General features: G+C 40.7%; 1 protein-coding gene and 1 long non-coding RNA gene across 2 annotated transcripts in view; one reads left to right on the top strand and one right to left on the bottom strand.

The window, feature by feature from the left end:
- Nucleotides 1-19,492, top strand: part of LOC125109843 (ral guanine nucleotide dissociation stimulator-like) — a 256,189-nt gene that overhangs the window by 210,249 nt on the left and 26,448 nt on the right. The window lies entirely within an intron of this gene.
- On the bottom strand, nt 13,740-19,438 carry LOC125108442 (uncharacterized). The gene is made up of 2 exons (XR_007129912.1): nt 18,690-19,438; nt 13,740-13,830 (listed from the first exon to the last, which is right to left on the bottom strand). It is a non-coding gene; the product is annotated as an uncharacterized LOC125108442 (long non-coding RNA).

The following is a 19,492-nucleotide window of genomic DNA, read 5'->3' on the forward strand; positions in this document are numbered from 1 at the left end:
TGCAGAATCACAAACAAAGAAAAGGAGAAAAACTAACTAGAAAAAGACATCAGCTTAAAGGAACCAAAAGCAGAGGTTGGAGGATGGAGCAAGGATTGAGTGAACGGTGAAAAGATACAAACTTCCAGTTTTAAGATAAGTAATAGGGAGTAGTTTATAACGTGATGACTACACTTCATAATGCTCTATGGTGTATTTCAGAGGTGTTAAGAGAGCCAATTTGAGAGGTCTCATCACACAAAGTACCTTCCCTTTCTTTTTTCTTTCTTTTCTTTTTGTACCTCTGAGAGATGATGATAGTGAACTAAACTTATTCTGGTAATCATTTTAGATCCTGTGAAAGTAAAATCATTATGTTGTATACCCAAAATGTACACAGTTCTCTACATCAATTATATCAATGAAACTGGGGCCAGAAATATTTTACTATTCATAATGGACCTCAGGAAAGTTGACTTGGTAAAGGAGTGACATGTAAACAAAACTGTAAACAGCAGAACCTTAAGTCAGTAGATTATGATAGGCATAAAACCATCCAAGCCACCGGCATGAATAATGGATTCTAAGTTGAAAAATCAGTAAATTAAAACTCAAGTAGATGAAGTAGAATGTTCAATTTGGGTTGTGTTTCAAAAAATTCAAAATTCAAAAATTCAAAAATTCAAAAAAAATACAAAAAAAATGTATCTCAATAGATTAACTCTGAAAATTACCTTCTCAAATAACATTTTCCTGTTTGGAGCAATTCTGATTTTAAACCTTGAAGTAGGCACAGAAGGACAACATTTTGTTTGCTCCAAGTTATCTCAAGGAAAATGGCTGGAGTAAAATGCCTGAGATAGAGCCTACCTGGAAGGGTATGAATGGCCAGATGAAATGGTCTTGTGTTCATTTCTCCATCTTTGCAGCTTTTCAGTGTAATTTATTTTTAGGTCATGCAGTCCATGAAGTTCTAAATGTTTTAAATGCATTATTATCTTTGTACAAGCCCCCTGTAACCCATCTTCCCATTTCACTATATCTTGTAAAACTAAAACTCTCTAGCATGAATGAGAATCTTCCCATGCCAGCTCATGGCAAACACCATTCTACTTTCTGTCCTTAGGAATCTACTTTAGGTAGGTCCTAAGAGTGGAGTCAAAGTTTGTATTTTTATGAATACTCATTTCACTTAGCATATATCCTCAATGTTTGTCCATGTTGTGGTACATGTCAATGTTTTTTTCTTCTTTACAGAATGAATACTATCCCAACGTGTGTATATGCAACATCTGTTCTTCCCTGGACAGATACTTGGATTGCGTTCATGGGTTAGCTTTTATGAATAATACTGCCATGAAAAGGTGTGTTCAGATATGTCTTCAAGACCAGGCTGTCCATTTGGATATCTATCCCAGAAGTGGAATACCAGAATACATGGTAATTCTAATATTGATTTTTTTGAAGAACTGCTGTACTGGTTTCACAATGATGCCATTAAACATTCCTACCATGAACAACATTCCATTGTCTCTCTTCTTTGCCAATACTTGATATTTTCTTTTCTTCTCAGTCTTTTTTTTTTTTTTTCTTTTTCTGGGGTAAGTCTTCCTCAGGGATACAAAGTGGTACCTCATTCCTTCTTATAATCTGTATTTCTTGAAAAATTAGTGATGGGAAGTATCTTTTCAAATTTCTTTCCATGTGCATAGCTTTGAGGTTACGTCTCTTCCCTATGTGTACATTCACACGTCACATTTAGTTTGTCTTTTGTTGTTGAGTTTCTGGGATCTCTAGATATTGCAGATATTGAGCCCCTGCCAGATACATTGTTTGCAAATACATTCTCCCATCTTGAGGACTGTGCTTTCCCTTGATAGATAATGTCTTTAAAGTCACAAAGATTTTAAGTATTCTGAATGTCCAGTGTGTGAATTTATTTTTCTTTTCCATCCTGTGCCTTGCAGGTTCTATCCATTAAATCATTTAAATCCTGTTTTGTGAAGCTGATGAAGATGATTATTGCTGAGCTCCAACTTCAGAGATGAAAGAGGTTCACTGGCCTATACTGGGATTCTAACTAATGCAATGGCATGGTGATAGGAATAGGTATGGTGGGCCAGCAGGAGATGTGTACTGGAAATGGTACCCTGCCCATTTGGGGTACACCTGTGTGGATGATGGGAGCAGTGAGATATATGACTGGACATGTCCCCAAGCTCAGCTCTTCTTCAAAGTGAGCCTTTTTCTGTACTCTGCTCCACTAATGTTTGAAGGGTACCTTAATCAAATGAGGGACATAGTCTTCCACGACAAAAGGTGATGAAAGTGGTGTGGTGACACCTGTCTCCAAAGAACTTCTAATTCCTCTATCATGGTAAGCCACTGTCTGGAGTCAATTGCCAAGAAGGCTAGAATGACTCAAGGACACTGGGATCAAACCCAAAGTGGGACCAGTCTGAAATTGCCATGCTGAGCTGAATTCACGTAGGAACTTTATATACTTCATGTGTTTTCCCAGTTCATGGTCACTTAGTTCTGCAAGTTCTTCTATGGGAGAGAGGGGAGGGCCATGTTTGCTGGTGAGCTGGAGAGCTATAGTACCTCCATGAGTGAGATGGAGACCCTGACTATAGTTATCCCACAAGTGAACAAAAGAGATTGATGTCATGAATGATAAAAGCATCAGCCACCAGTGTCCATGCCACCTGCCTAGAAAACGTGTAGTGAGGCCCTTATAGATGATGGAGGGTGCACACTCCTGTGTAGTAACTCCGTGGCAAGTACAGATGTTACCTGCTTGAGGTGACTCAGCTTGGGGAAAAAAAAAAGTGTTTGCCACCCTATCAAGAGTGTTGCAAATTGACTAGAAAGGCAAGAAGACAGGAACTGGTGAAAGCATGTTTGAAAACCTCTTTAGAGCTGAAATAAAAATGGCACTGTGCCCTGAGAATTGCATCATCTACAGGCTATCTCATTTCATTGCTTGAGGGAAGAAAATAAATCATCTTGTATTTTCCACATTGAAAAAATTCTGTGAATGGATGCTGGGGCTCTAGGCCATAATTCTCTTCTGCCACCTAGAGCAGTATGATGTCCATGAGGACTTGGTATTGCTGGGCTGAGAGAGAAGCACGCATGCAGACAGAGCCTGAGTGGCAAAGTTGCAGGGCCAGGTGAGGGCTGAGCAGCGGGACAGGGGACCAGTCCTGGGTCTTGGCACACATGCCCACCCTCCTGCCTGCAAATTCATCCACTCCCAACCTGTGTTCAGAGGCAAGTAGAATTAGTCCCTCCTCCGGGAAGTCCTCCTTGATGCCTTTCCTGGATCCCTACTGACTCACTAGATGGGTCTTCCACTCTTTTCTTAGCAACTTATCCCAGGAAATGTCAGAAGGAGGAGAGGGGTTGGAACCAAGGAATGTTCTTCCTAGGGACATCTCTGATACCTACTGCCTCCCCTTCCCTATAGGAAGTTCCACATATGCTCACCTTATTCTTTTGTGCTGGCTGATTTCATTCCCCTGAGAAGTAGACAACCAATGTCTCCCAGAAAGAGCCTCTGGTCAGTACTAGCACCTTACACCCACCCTTCCTTAGGCTGTGCATAGGCCAGGACACAGGAGGGACACTCAGACACAGACAATGGGACTGGTGTCAAGATCAGGCCCTGGGGTCAAGAGAAAGGTAGACATGGGGCAGATGAATTCGTTCCAGGTTGGCACCCTGCTGCACAACTCTCTCTAATGACAGGTGTTTTAAAGATAGAAAAGCAAAGTTTCTTAGGATCATGAAAGCAACTCAGCTGGGCCTCCCACAGCATATCTTGGCCACCTTGATCCAGTACTCCACCACCATGGCCCTGTCCCAGGATGTCATGCTTGGGTTGCCAAGACACATGATAATGATGCAGCTGGCCACAGCTCTGAACTGGGTGATGGTGGCCCAGGCTGTGGGTGCCAGTGCTCATGCCCATACTTATTCCTCTTGGACCAAAAGGAGCCAAGGTATTGATGGGACAGCACCTTCTTGAACAGCTCCTAGAGAACAGAGGAAGGATGTTTACCCAAACACTGTTCACACATGCAAGATTCATGTCCTAGGTAGGGGTCACAAGTCAGAGCTGGAGAGTAGGAAGCTGTGAATGTGGCCTGAGCCTGGTTGGAGAGCCTGGATTTCATTCCATTCTTTTTCTCTGAGGGAACCCAATACAGGATAACCCAGGAGCAAATAGAGGCAAGGGAAGGATCATCCCAGCATATCATCCCAGCTCCAGGGGACAGTTCCAGGTGGTGCTCCCAAGGGGGCATCTTCTCCTCCAAATGTTCTTCCCTGTTGTCCCTCTCTTCTTTCAGATGCCCATTCTCACATGATTGCTGAAGCCACGGGTTTGTCTGTCTACCCTGTCCTTAAGGACACATCAGATGCCTAATCCAGGCTGAGGGTGCTCAGGCTCCAAGGCAGATGGTTGGGCCACTCATGGACTTGGCTGCACACAGGGAGCTGCCATCCTCCACCTGAGGGACCAGAGCCTGCCCCTTTATGTTCTATCACTTCTGGCGCATTTCATACATGTGGCAACTCTGCCTCAGTCCTTATCAGCATACTATACAGTGGCTAACTGAACATAAAAACAAAAACAACAAAACTCTCTTCGGTTTCATGAACTCACAATACACACAGACACACAGACGCGCACACACACACACACACACACACACTAACCTGATGATAGACTTTGTTCACAAAGTTGACATAATCGGGTGTTGATAAGAGAATCCACTGCACCATTTCATACACAGTGCCATGCTCTTCTTCAATGCTACAAAGGCTGGGGTTGCTGAGTCTTTGGTCGCAGAAGGTGGTGGAATGGTTTTTGTCCTGTACTGAGGGACCACTGCCATCCAGCTCCCATACCCTCTCTTGGTATGTGCCACCACCAACAGTCTGGAAGAAAGGCATACCACTTCTGAGTGGGCCTCTTTGGCACTCAAGAACCTGGTGAACTCAAGAACCACCTGGTGAAATGGAAGACTTGATTTATTTTAAAAAACTCTGGTTCCCATCAACTTGAAGGCAAGCTAGACACCAGCACTGCTCAAAGCACAAGGGGCTCCAGGACCTGTACTTACCAATTCCCCAATTCACCTTCTCCAACTCAGTTATTTTAACAGGACAGCACTATATTATTGCACGGATGGAGGCTGTGAAATTTTCTGAACCAAAACCCTTTAACTTATACCTACAGAATCATAGAACAGATTGTGTCAAAGAATTTATACTATGATCACCTTTGGTTTCTAAATTCAGCACTCACTCTGTGGTCACAGAGATCTGAAAGCTCAGCGGATTTTTGCAGCCACAATATTGGAAAGCATCATGTGGTTCATGGACTAAGTGACATCTGATGGAGGAGTGTCAAAATCTTTAGAGGGTATTTCATGAGAAGAATCTTAATCTGAGTTTTATATTCAGAATCTCAATTGAACTTAACTGAAATATTTATAAAACTTTAAATATTTAGAAGGCCTTTAGAGCACAAAGAAATAAAATAATTCATGCTCACATGTTTACTGTAGATTTTTGCCCTTATCTTCCCAAAGAATTAGTTTCTTCCAAATATAATACATGTATAATTTTGCTTCAGTTTTGTAAATTCCACTATTTTTCAAATGTCAAAAATGTATAACTCAAATACCACTAAAATTCTACCCACTGTGCATATTTGTACAACAAATGATAAGAGTAATACAAAGCAGTAATTTCAGGAACTACCAAGGATGGTTTGAAAGCAGATATCCAATTACCAATCTCTAAGGAAAATTAATGGAAGATTCTAATATTTTCCTCTTCATGCCTTAGCTATTAAGTTTGTGTGGCTTATCAAAGGTAGTGTCATACTGTAAGATGAGCTGTCCTGTAGAAATTATTTTATCCTATTTATGCATCAACTATTTTCCATAGAAAAATAAAATTTTACTCATTTTTAGTGATATACAAGTGTATATATAATAACTGATATGGAGATGTACATGTGCACCTACATATATATTCTTTAATCTATAAAGTATGGAGGTTGGATTAAGTCTAATGTCTCTCATACAGCTTGATAACCTGTGACTCTTTGACCAATAACTTCCATTTTTCCACAGGTCAGAGAAATGGGGAAAAATGCACATATGAACATATGTAGCACGTTAAAAAATGATCACAAATCCTATGACTCCCCCTTCCCTTTGATTCACATGGGCTCTGTGACTGTGTTAACCAGTGGAAGAGAGTGGAAGAAACCTGTGCCCGTTTCATGCCCGGATCCAAAAGGAACCCCTCTCTTGGAACATTTGCTATTGGAGCTCTGAGTGGACAGGAAAGAAGTCCAATAACCTTGTTACAAAGACTGCATGGAAGTGCAGGGCCAGCTGAGCCTCATCTCCCAACTGTACCCATCAAAGTAACAGTCATGTGCATAAAGTCATCCTGAATCCTCTAGACCAAGCAGCCGCCTGCTGAAGGCCACCACCCACTGACCTCAGTTAATGCCGTATTAGGCATAAAAATTGCCCCATGAGATCCTGCCCTAATTTCTGACCCCCAAAACATACATAATATGACAAAAGGGTTGTTTTAAGCCACCAAATTCTGAAGTCATTACATAACTAATTGGGTAACATGGCAAATACGTATCCAAAATAATGTAAATCAAGGAATATGTTTAAAGGCACCAAGTTATTTTAAAAAGTGCTCTGAACACACAGAAAAACAGAAAGAGACACATAAATACAGAGAACAAATTGATCGTTTCCAAAGAGGAGGCAGCGGGTGGACAGGCAAAATGCGTGAAGTACAGTGGGAGATAACAGGCTTCCAGTTACAAAATTAATAAGTTGCAGGATGAAAGGCACAGCATAGGGAATATGGTTGGTGGTACAGTACGGTGAGCACAGCATAACATACAGACTTGTCAAATCCTATGCTTTATATCTGAAACTAATGCAACATTGTGAGTCAACTATACTTCAATTAAAAAATCAAAGTAAGTTTAAAAAAAATAAAAGTGAGCTCTGTTATCCAAATAGGACATACGAGATGGATTTCCCATCATACCATAAATTGAAAATGACTTCTCTTGATAGAACAATGTTTTCCTTAGTCTTATTCCCTACTCCCTCCACAAAAAAACTACTTTCCAAAAACATCTTGGTATTTTGACAAACGATTATAACTGCAGTGAGTGATGAGAGTGAAAACAAACTGATAATCCAAGCTTCCTCATTTCTTGTCCCTTTTATGAAGACGAACAGTAAAATCATATGCAAGAATTAACCACAGAGGTCCATTTTCCACTCACTATAATCAAGCTGGAATTCTCAACTATTATTTAGTATTAGTTGATTCTGGTGGCAAATGCAAAAATGGTTTCACTTCTTGGGCACATGAGGAAGATCTGGTCGGTGAAAGCATACATACCAGAGTGGCCCAGGCCTGCACTGCCAGAGTTCAGGAAATTGCAAGATACAACCTGACACTTAAAACTTCGCATCAACAACCCCCCCCCCCCCCCACGCATCTCGTTTCTTCACACAGACAGCTCATACTGAGACCTGTCCACTGTCAGGGTCAAGCTAAAGGGGGACGCCCACAAACTAGGTGTGAAATGAGAGGATGCAACTGCAGCTCTGTGGGGATGCCTGAGGCCACTGAATGCCCCGTCAGGATTCTCCAGCACAGATGGGGGCAGCCTGCACCACGTGGGTAGAGCTCTAGGACACAGAAAGTACTGGAGTGGTAGTCAACAAACAAATGTGTTTGTGTAATATATAAACCCCCATACGGTTGTCAATTTGTGGGATTCACTTTTTCTAACTGTTCACCCCATGACATACAACTTCAGGAAACCCACAGCCCATGGATTATTGTTGAAGGGCACATTCGGACTCAATCAAAGTGTAACTAAGGGTAATCATACACATAAATAAAAATATCATTCAAAAAATCAATACCACCTCAAACTTTCTTTTTCATTCCCAAATGAGCTTTTATGGGTTTTAATATCAATTAATGTGCTTATAGAACTGGTAAAAAAACAGTCACTGCTGAAATTTTAAAATAACCACTCTGCTTTCCCTAATTTCTGTTGATCTACTTTTATCTCACACAAAAATGAATTACTAAGGAATAAATCATACTTCACTGAACACGTTTCAGCTGAAATGATGCACCAAGATGTACAGCTTTGGTCAGGCTTATGCTGTTGTTGTCAACATAGTATACGGGGTATAAGAGGTACTGTCTTTTCCTTCTCCCATGAATATTAGTCCTAACAGATTCTTCAAGTGCAAAGAAAACTTAGTCTAGAAGATACACTAATTCCTCTCCTCCCTGGTGCAAAATACTGTTAGAGGTATTAGTTTTAGATAGAGAAGTTTAAGTTCACTTTGGAAAAAAGCACACACACAAAAAACCCTCAAACATGACCTTTAATACAGTGATAAGGGTGAAAGTGTAAACTTCATTTGGAAACAGCACTCAAAATACTGTTTTGAAGGGCCTTTACAATAGCGGTATACTCTTTGAAAAGAGATTTCAGATCAACTGATTGAGTCATATTTACTTTACCTAGGGACAATTAGATAAAATTTAAAACTCCAAACAAAAACTTTTAGGACACAAATAAAATTATATGTGCTTTTATCCCTGCAACTATCTCCAAAATCTAATATTCAGTGGTTTAAATTGCTGCATTTCTCATTTGCAATGCAGATGAAGAGAGGAACACAGAAGACACATGTGAGATGAGGTGTGAGGCATAAAAGGGAGTACAGGAGGCAACTGATCAGCTGAATAGTGACTCCCCCGAAGATGCCCATACTCTGAGCCCAAGAAGCTCTGAGTACTTTACCTTACCTGGCAAATGGGATTTAGCAAGCATGATTAAATTAAGGTGTGAGGGGGTAGAGACTATCCTGGATTACCTGGGTGGTCCCAATGTAATCATGAGGATCCATAAGGAGACAGGAGGATCAGAATCAGAAGGCAATGTGATGTTGGAAAGAGAGGAATAAAAGGTGGTGCAATGAAGGTCCACAAGCCAGGGAATGCAGGCAGCTTTAGAAGCAGGACAAGGCAAGAAAGTGGATTCTCCTCTAGAGCCTCCGGAAGGAACATAGGCCTGTTAACACCCTGATTTTACCACACTGAGACTGATTTTTGAACTTCTGACTTCCAGAACTGCAAGATAATCAATTTGTGTTGTTTCAAGCCACTGAAAATTTGTCATTTGCTACAGTGGCACTAAAAAACTACTAGAAGAACTCATGTGAGACATATTGAGTCTGTACAATGGCAGTGACCATTTCTAGGTAGGACTGTCTGTAGGGTGTGGTAGTACTGGGCCTGGATAGTTGACTGCCAGCAACCTTTCCCCCTTCCCCTCCCTGAACCCCAGTGCTCCGTGTGCCTCCTCCACTGCAGCCCAGGTGACTCACAGGAAGCTGGCCCCATCCACACTACCAGGGAAGGGTTCTGTCATGGAAGCCAGTCATGTTCCTCCTGGGCCATTCACACAGCCAGCTGTACGACAGTCAGTGCCTTGTTACTGTTCTATGAGAGACAGTAACCTAGGCTTTCCCACTCACACAAACGGGAAGGGCTTTACAGAAATATCTGGGTTGTCTCTGAATGTGAACAAGGAAGAAGGCAGTGCCCCCATTGCTGGCAGCCATCGTAGTCAGCAGGGAGTGGAAGACAAACCAGCCAGAGGGAAATGGCAGAGTAGGGAAAAATGGAAAGAATCATGGAGACAGTGTGAATAAAACACATTCTCTGCAAGCCCTGCCATGAGCTGCTTCTTCATGAGATTGAAGTATTTTTTTTTTAAATCTTTAAGACAGTTTGAGTTAGGATGAGACAACCATCCAAACGGATTCAGGTCAGACTTTATGGAAACTAAGAAAGCCAGATAATAAAAGTAGATGACTCACATGTGTGAAAAGTTTCCTTTCCAACTAAGGGGTGGAAAAAAACTAGAACCTTGAATTTGTGGTTATTCTGCTATTCTTGCTATTTTTCATCATTCAAATGTATTTTTCAAGAATGAGGAACTTAATCTCAATAAATACAGTGATGGTTCCCTGAAAATTTGTAACCAAGTAGGGAACAGTCAGAGTCTCTAAATAGGTTGTTTTGAATTGACTTAACAATCACACAAGATACACTGTAAAATTTATCAAAGAGTGGGACTGAGTTTCTTATATATGATTTCATGCAAATTTTTGTCTACCTGACGATTTTTAGTTTTTGTCTACAGGATGAGTGAATAAAGGTGTCTCAACATGGTCCAGAACTAATGGTGTTCCCTGGCTCAATGTGAAATCCAGGGTCATTTCTATTTCCTTTTCCATGAACTTCTCCTTCCTCTCATTTGGTCTGTTTTTTCAATTGGACTGTTTGTCTTCTTCTCAATTTGTAGGCACTTCAGAGACACGAACTCCTTGAACAGCTGATGTTACAGATGCTTTTCACAGCCTGTTGCCCACATGCGGCTTTACTCTATCCTTTGATATACAAATCTTTTTCAAAATTTAAAATAAAGTGGCATGTCATTTCTTCTTTTTTTTAAAATTTTTAAATTTCTTTTCAATGTAACAGTATTCGTTGGTTTTGCAACACACCCAGTACTCCATGCAATCTGTGCCCTCCCTAATGCCCACCACCTGGTTCCCCAACCTCCCAGCCCCCACCTCTTCAAAACCCTCAGGTTGTTTTTCAGAGTCCATAGTCTCTCATTGTTCACCTCCCCTTCCAATTTCCCTCAACTCCCTTCTCCTCTCCATCTCCCCTTGTCCTCCATGTTATTTGTTATGCTCCACAAATAAGTGAAACCATAGGATAATTGACTCTCTCTGCTTGACTTATTTCACTCAGTATAATCTCTTCCAGTCCCATCCATGTTGCTACAAAAGTTGGGTATTCATCCTTTCTGATGGCGCCATAGTACTCCATAGTGTATATGGACCACATCTTCCTTATCCATTCATCCGTTGAAGGGCATCTTGGTTCTTTCCACAGTTTGGTGACCGTGGCCATTGCTGCTATAAACATCGGGGTACAGATGGCCCTTCTTTTCACTACATCTGTATCTTTGTGTTAAATACCCAGTAGTGCAATGGCAGGGTCATAGGGAAGCTCTATTTTTAATTTCTTGAGGAATCTCCACACTGTTCTCCAAAGTGGCTGCACCAACTCGCATTCCCACCAACAGTGGAAGAGGGTTCCCCTTTCTCCACATCCTCTCCAACACACGTTGTTTCCTGTCTTGCTAATTTTGGCCATTCTAACTGGTGTAAGGTGGTATCTCAATGTGCTTTTAATTTGAATCTCCCCGATGGCTAGTGATGATGAACATTTTTTTCATATGTCTGATAGCCATTTGTATGTCTTCATTGGAGAAGTGTCTGTTCATATCTTCTGCCCACTTTTTGACATGATTGTCTGTTTTGTGTGTGCTGAGTTTGCGGAGTTTTTTTTATAGATCCTGTATATCAACCTTTTGTCTGTACTGTCATTTGCAAATATCTTCTCCCATTCCGTGGGTTGCCTCTTTGTTTGGTTGACTGTTTCCTTTGCTGTGCAGAAGCTTTTGATCTTTATGAAGGTCTTATCTCTACCTAAGGTAGTCTACCACTTCCCAAATTTTTACATGCCCCTAGATTGTCCCCAAATTCTTTATCATTTTGTTTGTAGAGTCAGAACTTAAATCAATTTAGAATGTTAATCAATCTGACATCTGCTTACATATGTGATAGGAAGCAAGGGTTCTAAGAAAGAGAGACAGTTCTTTCAGCTCTGAGGGATAGAACTTAGAGTCAATATTCAATGATACCCTGTCTCATTTTCTAGAAGGAACTGATGGTTTCTGTTTGGAACTCTGATAATTTTTCTTAGTCCCTAAAAGTCAAATAGGTTTATGTCTATTTTGGTTTGTGTCTGTTCAGCTAATTCTCCCTGAGACTTGAAGGCTTTATGAACTGAAGGCATGACTGTTTTACAGCTCAAGTAAATTCTGCATTAGTTCAGTTATAACTTCTGATATTTTCTCCTTTTGTCCTCAGGATAATTGCAAGGTAGTTTTGGACCTGACCTTAGATCTTATTTATTCGTTTCTGATTTCCATCTCTTTGAAATTCTCCTCAGTGTTCTGGGATATTCCTTTGGAAAATCAATTTTGTGGGGCACCTGGGTGGCTCAGTGGGTTAAGCCACTGCCTTCAGTTCAGGTCATGATCTCAGGGTCCTGGGATCGAGTCCTGCATTGGGCTCTCTACTCGGCGGGGAGCCTGCTTCCTCCTCTCTTTCTCTCTCTCTGCTTGCCTCTGCCTACTTGTGATCTCTCTCTGTCAAATAAATAAAATCTTTAAAAAAGTCAATTTTGTTCTCAGCAGTGATCATTAGTGTTTACAGTGTTCCTATTACATGTTACAACTATTGAAATTGTTTTAAATCTTTCTTGTATTTTTATGTTTTAAAAGATTTATAAAATTTATTTGACACAGAGAGAGAGAGACAGAGAGAGAGAAAGTGAGCACAAGCAGGGGGAGTGGCAGAGGGAAAGGGGGAGGGAGAAGCAGACTCCCCACTGAGCAGGGAACCCCCCCCCCCAACACAGGGCTTGATCTCTGGCAGACATTTAACCGACTGAGCCACCCAGGCACCCCAAAGCTCCCTTTCAAAATCTTCAGTAAGTATTTTGCTGCTCTTTACTGTAACTGTATCCCCCTCAGACTTGCCTGACAATAAGTTTCTCCAGCTCTGTAGTCAGTTCTTAATCAATGAGGACACGTGCTCTGGACCTCAGTTTGGTGCTCCTCCACCAAGATGCTACCTGCCACTCAGGTGTGTGAACTCTTCCAGCTCAGGCCTAGTCACACTTTTGGGAACTCCAGGGCATCAGTGAACCTACTCTAAGGGGACCATGCTTTGTGCATAAAAGCAGGCCCCTGCCATGAAGCAGCTGCTCTTAAACCTCCCCAAGTTGTCCTTCTCTACACAGCACAAAGTCTCTAAGCAACTCAACCTGCTGGGAAAGCCCATTTCTCTATGACCAAGGACCACAAGAAAGAGAAGATATACCATGGGCCCCACACAGAAAGAGGTCTTCACTGAAAGCCTTTGAGACAGCCTTTTCTTCCAGGCATTCCATCATGGCACCTCAAAATTCTGAGATGCCAAAAGGCACTTGGCAGTCGAATAGGTCCTTCCCACAGCCCACCTACATGATTCTTGAGGGCCTGCCTGGTGCTGCGGATGGGCAAAGGCAACACAGGCCCCTGGTCTTATGCTCTGACCTCACTGGTTCTTGAGCAAAGGAAGGAAAATGAGAGGGTCCAGGAGACTGCACACAATACCATCTTCTCAGAACATCTCCCTGGCCCCCAAGATCACCTTGTCATGGCAATGTCAACAGAGCCTGGCAAGTGCTACCTCAGAAGTCCCTCTGACACCTCAGCAATAGAGAGAGAGCCCACCCATAAACATAATCCCTAGAACCAGCATCCTTTAGGAACCAAAACCCCTATGAGTCAATTACTTTGGTATGTGTTAGTGTATTTTTACCTATGTAAAATATAAGAAAAAGAGGAATGACATACCTGTATGATTTGGGGCAGTATATCAACTTGATTGTGAGTGTTTTGGATTGTAGTTAGATAGTTTTTTTTTCCAAAAAGAAATTTATAATCCATTTAATAAAAACAATGTGAGCTGCCATGTATGGAATTTTTATACTATAAATGTTTTCATTGTCTTGAGTTGTAGTAATGTACATACACTGGCATTGGTCTCAAATGGGGGATGTCTGGAAGGAAACAGAATACATGATTAGGGGAGTGAGTGTAACCCCCCGCCCCAAACAGTTCAATCTCTCACAAATATATACCTCAGATATATATTTGGTTGTATGAATAGCAACTAAAACTTTAAAATTAAAGTACCAGAAATTATTAGAGATGACATTTTTTGGTAGACATGTTTCTGATTCTGCCTTGTGACCTGACCAAGATGGGATGGTGGCTCCTGTTACTGTTTGCTTATTACAGCTATGGCATACAGCTGTGGAAGTACTAAGTACTAAGCTACTAAGAAATTTGAGGAAGGATAAGCAATTCTAATAGTAAGGATATTTTCACATACATTATAACTAATATTATTTTAGGACTGAAACAAATCTAGAAGAATGTACAGACATTCTTCACCATTTTAGGTACTTTAACATCCAATACTATAATCAAATCCATGGGACTTTAGTTTTACAGCCTTTTCCTTGTAGATGAATCTAAAGAATAGAATCAGTATAAACTACTTTATGTTTGAAAGAATTCATCTTTGAGGTATCAGATTTGACCAGTTCCAAAGAATTAATAAGAAGCCCCTTTCTTGGTGCAGCCACATTGGAAAACAGTGTGGAGATTCCTCAAAACAATTAAAATGGATCTGCCCTATGACCCTGCAATTGCGCTCGGTATATACCGAGAAGATACAGATGTAGTGAAAAGAAGGGCCATCTGTACACCAATGTTCATAGCAGCAATGGCTAAAGTCACTGAAGTGTGGAAAGAACCAAGATGCCCTTTAATGAACGAATGGATAAAGATGTGGTCCGTATACACTATGGAGTATTATGCCTCCATCAGAAAGGAAGAATACCCAACTTTTGTATCAACATGGACTGGACTGGAAGAGATTATTCTGAGTGAAATAAGTCAAGCAGAGTCAATTGTCATATGGTTTCTTACTTCTAGAGCATAAGGAATAACACAGAGGACACTGGGAGATGGAGGGGAGAAGTGAGTTGACGGAAATTGGAGGGGGAGACAAACCATGAGAGACTGTGGACTCTGAGAAGCAAACTGAGGGCTTTAGAAGGGAGGCAGGTGGGGGGTTGGGTGAGCCAAGTGATGGGTATTATGGAGGGCACGGATTGCATGAAGCACTGGGTGTGGTGCATAAACAATGAATTCTGGAACATTGAAAAGAAATAGAATAAAAAAAAAGAAGTCCCTTTCTCCTTCTTTAAATTTCATAATCAATACAAAAAATTACATGGTATTGGACTTGAGCTACTACTTGCTGTATGCCCAGTTCTCTTACTAACTTTTATATACCTGGAGGCACTTGCATGAGGCAGACAAGTTCTCAACAAAGAACTTTAATTTCAACATATTAAAGTATACTATGTTTTCCACAGTGAATATAGACTATTTATCAAATCAGAAACAAGTTCTGAAAAAAATACCCACATACAGATAGCTAACAAATACACAGCCTAGTACCTCTAAAGGTTAGTACTTCTACATCTTTCAAAATGCATCAAGTTTCTGCTGTTTTCCCCTGATCCAAGCATGCATATTTGTGTGTATGTAAGTAAACACCCAAATACAACTGAATTAGTAGTCCACATTCGCCACATAGATTAATGCCTGTTGTGATCTTTTCCCCTCCAAAGTTGTTTCTGATTATTCACTTTAACTAATTTTTCCTGCTTTCAAATAATAGGGAGAAGAATATTTCCTTCCCCACCCCAGCACCAATCAAAGGGATACTTCTGTCCTGTGAGCCTTCATTTTTCATAGGGAAAAAAAAAAAAAACTGAGCAGTGAAACTAGAAATTCCCTCATGTTTCCTTCCTTTCTGGAGCTTACTGCCTCTAGGTTGCCCAGTTGCCCAAATATTGGCCCCTCCATAAAAACCTGTAAATAGCACCTCCTGGATGAAAGATCCAGGATATAAGGAAGGGCTACTCTGGGCAGTTGCATGGCCTGGGATGGTCTGCCTCACCACTGGGCAAGTCTGGGGTCTGGGGTCACCATACCTCAACATCTTTAAGAGAAGACTTCAACAAGAATGTTTATTTCAACATCTTTGCATGAGAAAATGAACTGCCTTCAATAAACACTTTCAATTAAAAAATTAAAATTGCAGTGTCATAGGGAAGTTCTATTTTTAATTTCTTGAGGAATCTCCACACTGTTCTCCAAAGAGGCTGCACCAACTTGCATTCCCACCAACAATGTAAGAGGGTTCCCCTTTCTCCACATCCCCTCCAACACATGTTGTTTCCTGTCTTGCTAATTTTGGCCATTCTAACTGGTGTAAGGTGATATCTCAATGTGGTTTTAATTGGAATCTCCCTGATGGCTAGTGATGATGAACATTTTTTCATGTGCTGATAGACATTTGTATGTCTTCATTGGAGAAGTGTCTGTTCATATCTTCTGCCCATTTTTTGATATGATTGTCTGTTTTGTGTGTGTTGAGTTTGAGGACATCTTTATAGATCCTGGATATCAATCTTTTGTCTGTACTGTCATTTGCAAATATCTTCTCCCATTCCGTGGGTTGCCTCTTTGTTTTCTTGACTGTTTCCTTTGCTGTGCAGAAGCTTTTGATTTTGATGAAGTCCCAAAAGTTTATTTTGGCTTTTGTTTCCTTTGCCTTTGGAGACATATCTTGAAAGAAGTTGCTGTGGCTGATATCGAAGAGATTACTGCCTATGTTCTCCTCTAGGATTCTGATAGATTCCTGTCTCACATTGATGTCTTTTATCCATTTTATCTTTGTGTACGGTGTAAGAGAATGGTCAAGTTTCATTCTTCTGCATATAGCTGCCCAGTTTTCCCAGCACCATTTATTGAAGAGACTGTCTTTTTTCCACTGGATATGCTTTCCTGTTTGGTCGAAGATTAACTGACCATAGAGTTGAGGGTCCATATCTGGGCTCTCTACTCTGTTCCACTGGTCTATGTGTCTGTTTTTATGCCAGTACCATGCTGTCTTGGTGATCACAGCTTTGTAGTAAAGCTGGAAATCAGGTAACGTGATGGCCCCAGTTTTATTTTTGTTTTTCAACATTTCCTTAGCGATTCGAGGTCTCTTCTGGTTCCATACAAATTTTTGGATTATTTGCTCCAGCTCTTTGAAGAATACCAGTGGAATTTTGATTGGAATGGCATTAAAAGTATAGATTGCTCTAGGAGGTATAGACATTTTAACAATGTTTATTCTTCTGATCCAAGAGCATGGAATGGTCTTCCATCTTTTTGTGTCTTCCCTATGACCCTGCAACTGCACTACTGGGTATTTACCCCAAAGATACAGATGTAGTGAAAAGAAGGGCCATCTGTACTCCAATGTTTATAGCAGCAATGGCCACGGTTGCCAAGCTGTGGAAAGAACCAAGATGCCCTTCAACGGATGAATGGATAAGGAAGATGTGGTCCATATACACTATGGAGTATTATGCTTCCATCAGAAAGGATGAATACCCAACTTTTGTAGCAACATGGACAGGACTGGAAGAGATTATGCTGAGTGAAATAAGTCAAGCAGGGAGAGTCAGTTATCATATGGTTTCACTTACTTGTGGAGCATAACAAATAGCATGGAGGACAAGGGGAGTTAGGAGAAGGCAGTTGGGGGAAATTGGAAGGGGAGGTGAACAATGAGAGACTATGGACTCTGAAAAACAATCTGAAGGGTTTGAAGAGGTGGGTGGGTGGGAGGTTGGGGAACCAGGTGGTGGGTATTAGAGAGGGCACGGACTGCATGGAGCACTGGGTGTGGTACAAAAACAATGAATACTGTTATGCTGAAAATAAAAAAAAAATAAAAATAAAGAATAAAGAAAAACTTGAAAATAAAAAAATCAAAAAAATTAAAATTTTAAAACATAATTTTAAATATAATTATACCAAAAACAATCATGACACATGTTGAATTATTTTAGGAGCCACAATCTTCCTGAGGTACAAATAAATAGTTTGTACAAATAGGTAAAACCATTTATTAGGAAACTTTAAACCTCTTACAATAAAGTTACCATTAAATATAAGATTAAAGTGACTATTTTGCTTAAAAATAAAGGTCACTTTGAAAGAGAATGGACAGCTTCCCTGTGGACATCCTCTATACCCAGCCCAATCAGTACTTAACAAGTACAGGTTTGTAGATTTTGTTAACATGGTAAATGATGGGAATAAATGAGGAAGACAATATTTTCAAAACAACATAAAAAGAACTTTAAAACAAGTATCTTGATTCTCCTTATTCTTCCACTCTAAGCTTGTAGCCTTTGGATTATATGTGGGAAAGAACATATGTACATTTAAATTTTAACTTAAATGTCTACTGAACTAAAATGCTATCTTATTAAAATTCCTATCCTAAATTAAAAAAAAAAGTCATGTGACAAATAATGTTGACAATCATGTAATGTAATCCTATCTTAAAACTCAAATGATGATAAAAATGAATACTTTAAAACTAAGTGGTTAGCTTTGTTAAAAACATTCTTACTGAGTATTAAAAAAAAATCACCCAATGATATCATGTTTTTAAACTCATTCTACTCATCATGCCTGTATTTTTTCCCACCAGTTCTCTATAATGACTTAGCATTCTTTCTTGTCTGCTCTCCTCTCCCATTTCCTTTGGCCAGCACCCAAAACACAAGGACTCCAAAGTCCTGAGAGCAGATGGGAGTATTCCATTGTCTTCTAGAAGCTGTGCATTTTGACCCTACTGGTCCATTCCACCTGCCCAATAGGCAAGATTGCCCAGTAGGACAGTGCAGTCAGAAAGGGAGGCAATGACAGAATCTTGAGGGATAGCAGAGGGAAAGAATCCCCTTAAGAAAACTGGCAAGAATTCCTATCTCACATTGAGGTCTTTCATCCATTTTGAGTTTAATATTTTGTTCTAATAACACAACTCTGGGTGGGCTCCCAGATGGCTCCTCAGTGAGGACACATCACCAGGAAGACCACACAATGATTAGAACTTAGAATCTTCAGCACCCCACCCCAACCCCTACATTCCCCCAGAGAGGGGAGGGGGCTGAAAGCAGAGCACATATATGTAAGGAAGCCTCCATAAAAATCCTCATAGCAGGGGTTTCAGGGAACTTCCAGGTGAGTAAACATATCCAGGTACCAGGAGGGAGATGAAACCCTGATCCACAGGAATAGACATTCCTGTGCTTGGGACCCTCCCAGAATGTGCCCTTTGTGTCTCTGCATCTGACTGTTCATCTGTATCCTTCATCATACCTTTCATAAATTGTAAATGAAAACAAATGTTTCCCAGAGATCTGTGAGCCACTCAGTTGAACCAGAGGAGGAGTTGAAGGAACCTCTGATTTGCAGCCAAGTTGTAGAGAAGTTGTAGGTAACCTGGGCCCCTCCTACGTGTGATTGGCACCTGAATGTGATGGAATAGTCTCACGGGACTGAGCCCTTAACCTGTGGGATCAGATGCCATCTCAAGGCAGACAGTGTCAAAGCTGAGTGAAACTACAGGACACCCAGCTGGTGTTGCAGAGTTGCCTGGTGAGGGAAAAACCCACAGCCTCAGCTACAGTGTTAGAAGTGAAGTGTTCTGTGTGAATATAGTAATATGAAAGCAGTTGGGAGAACGGAAATGTTTCCTTGACATACACTCTCTCACACAAAATATTATGTAGG

Source organism: Lutra lutra, chromosome 9, assembly GCF_902655055.1.
Source record: "Lutra lutra chromosome 9, mLutLut1.2, whole genome shotgun sequence".
Classification (NCBI taxonomy): domain Eukaryota; kingdom Metazoa; phylum Chordata; class Mammalia; order Carnivora; family Mustelidae; genus Lutra; species Lutra lutra.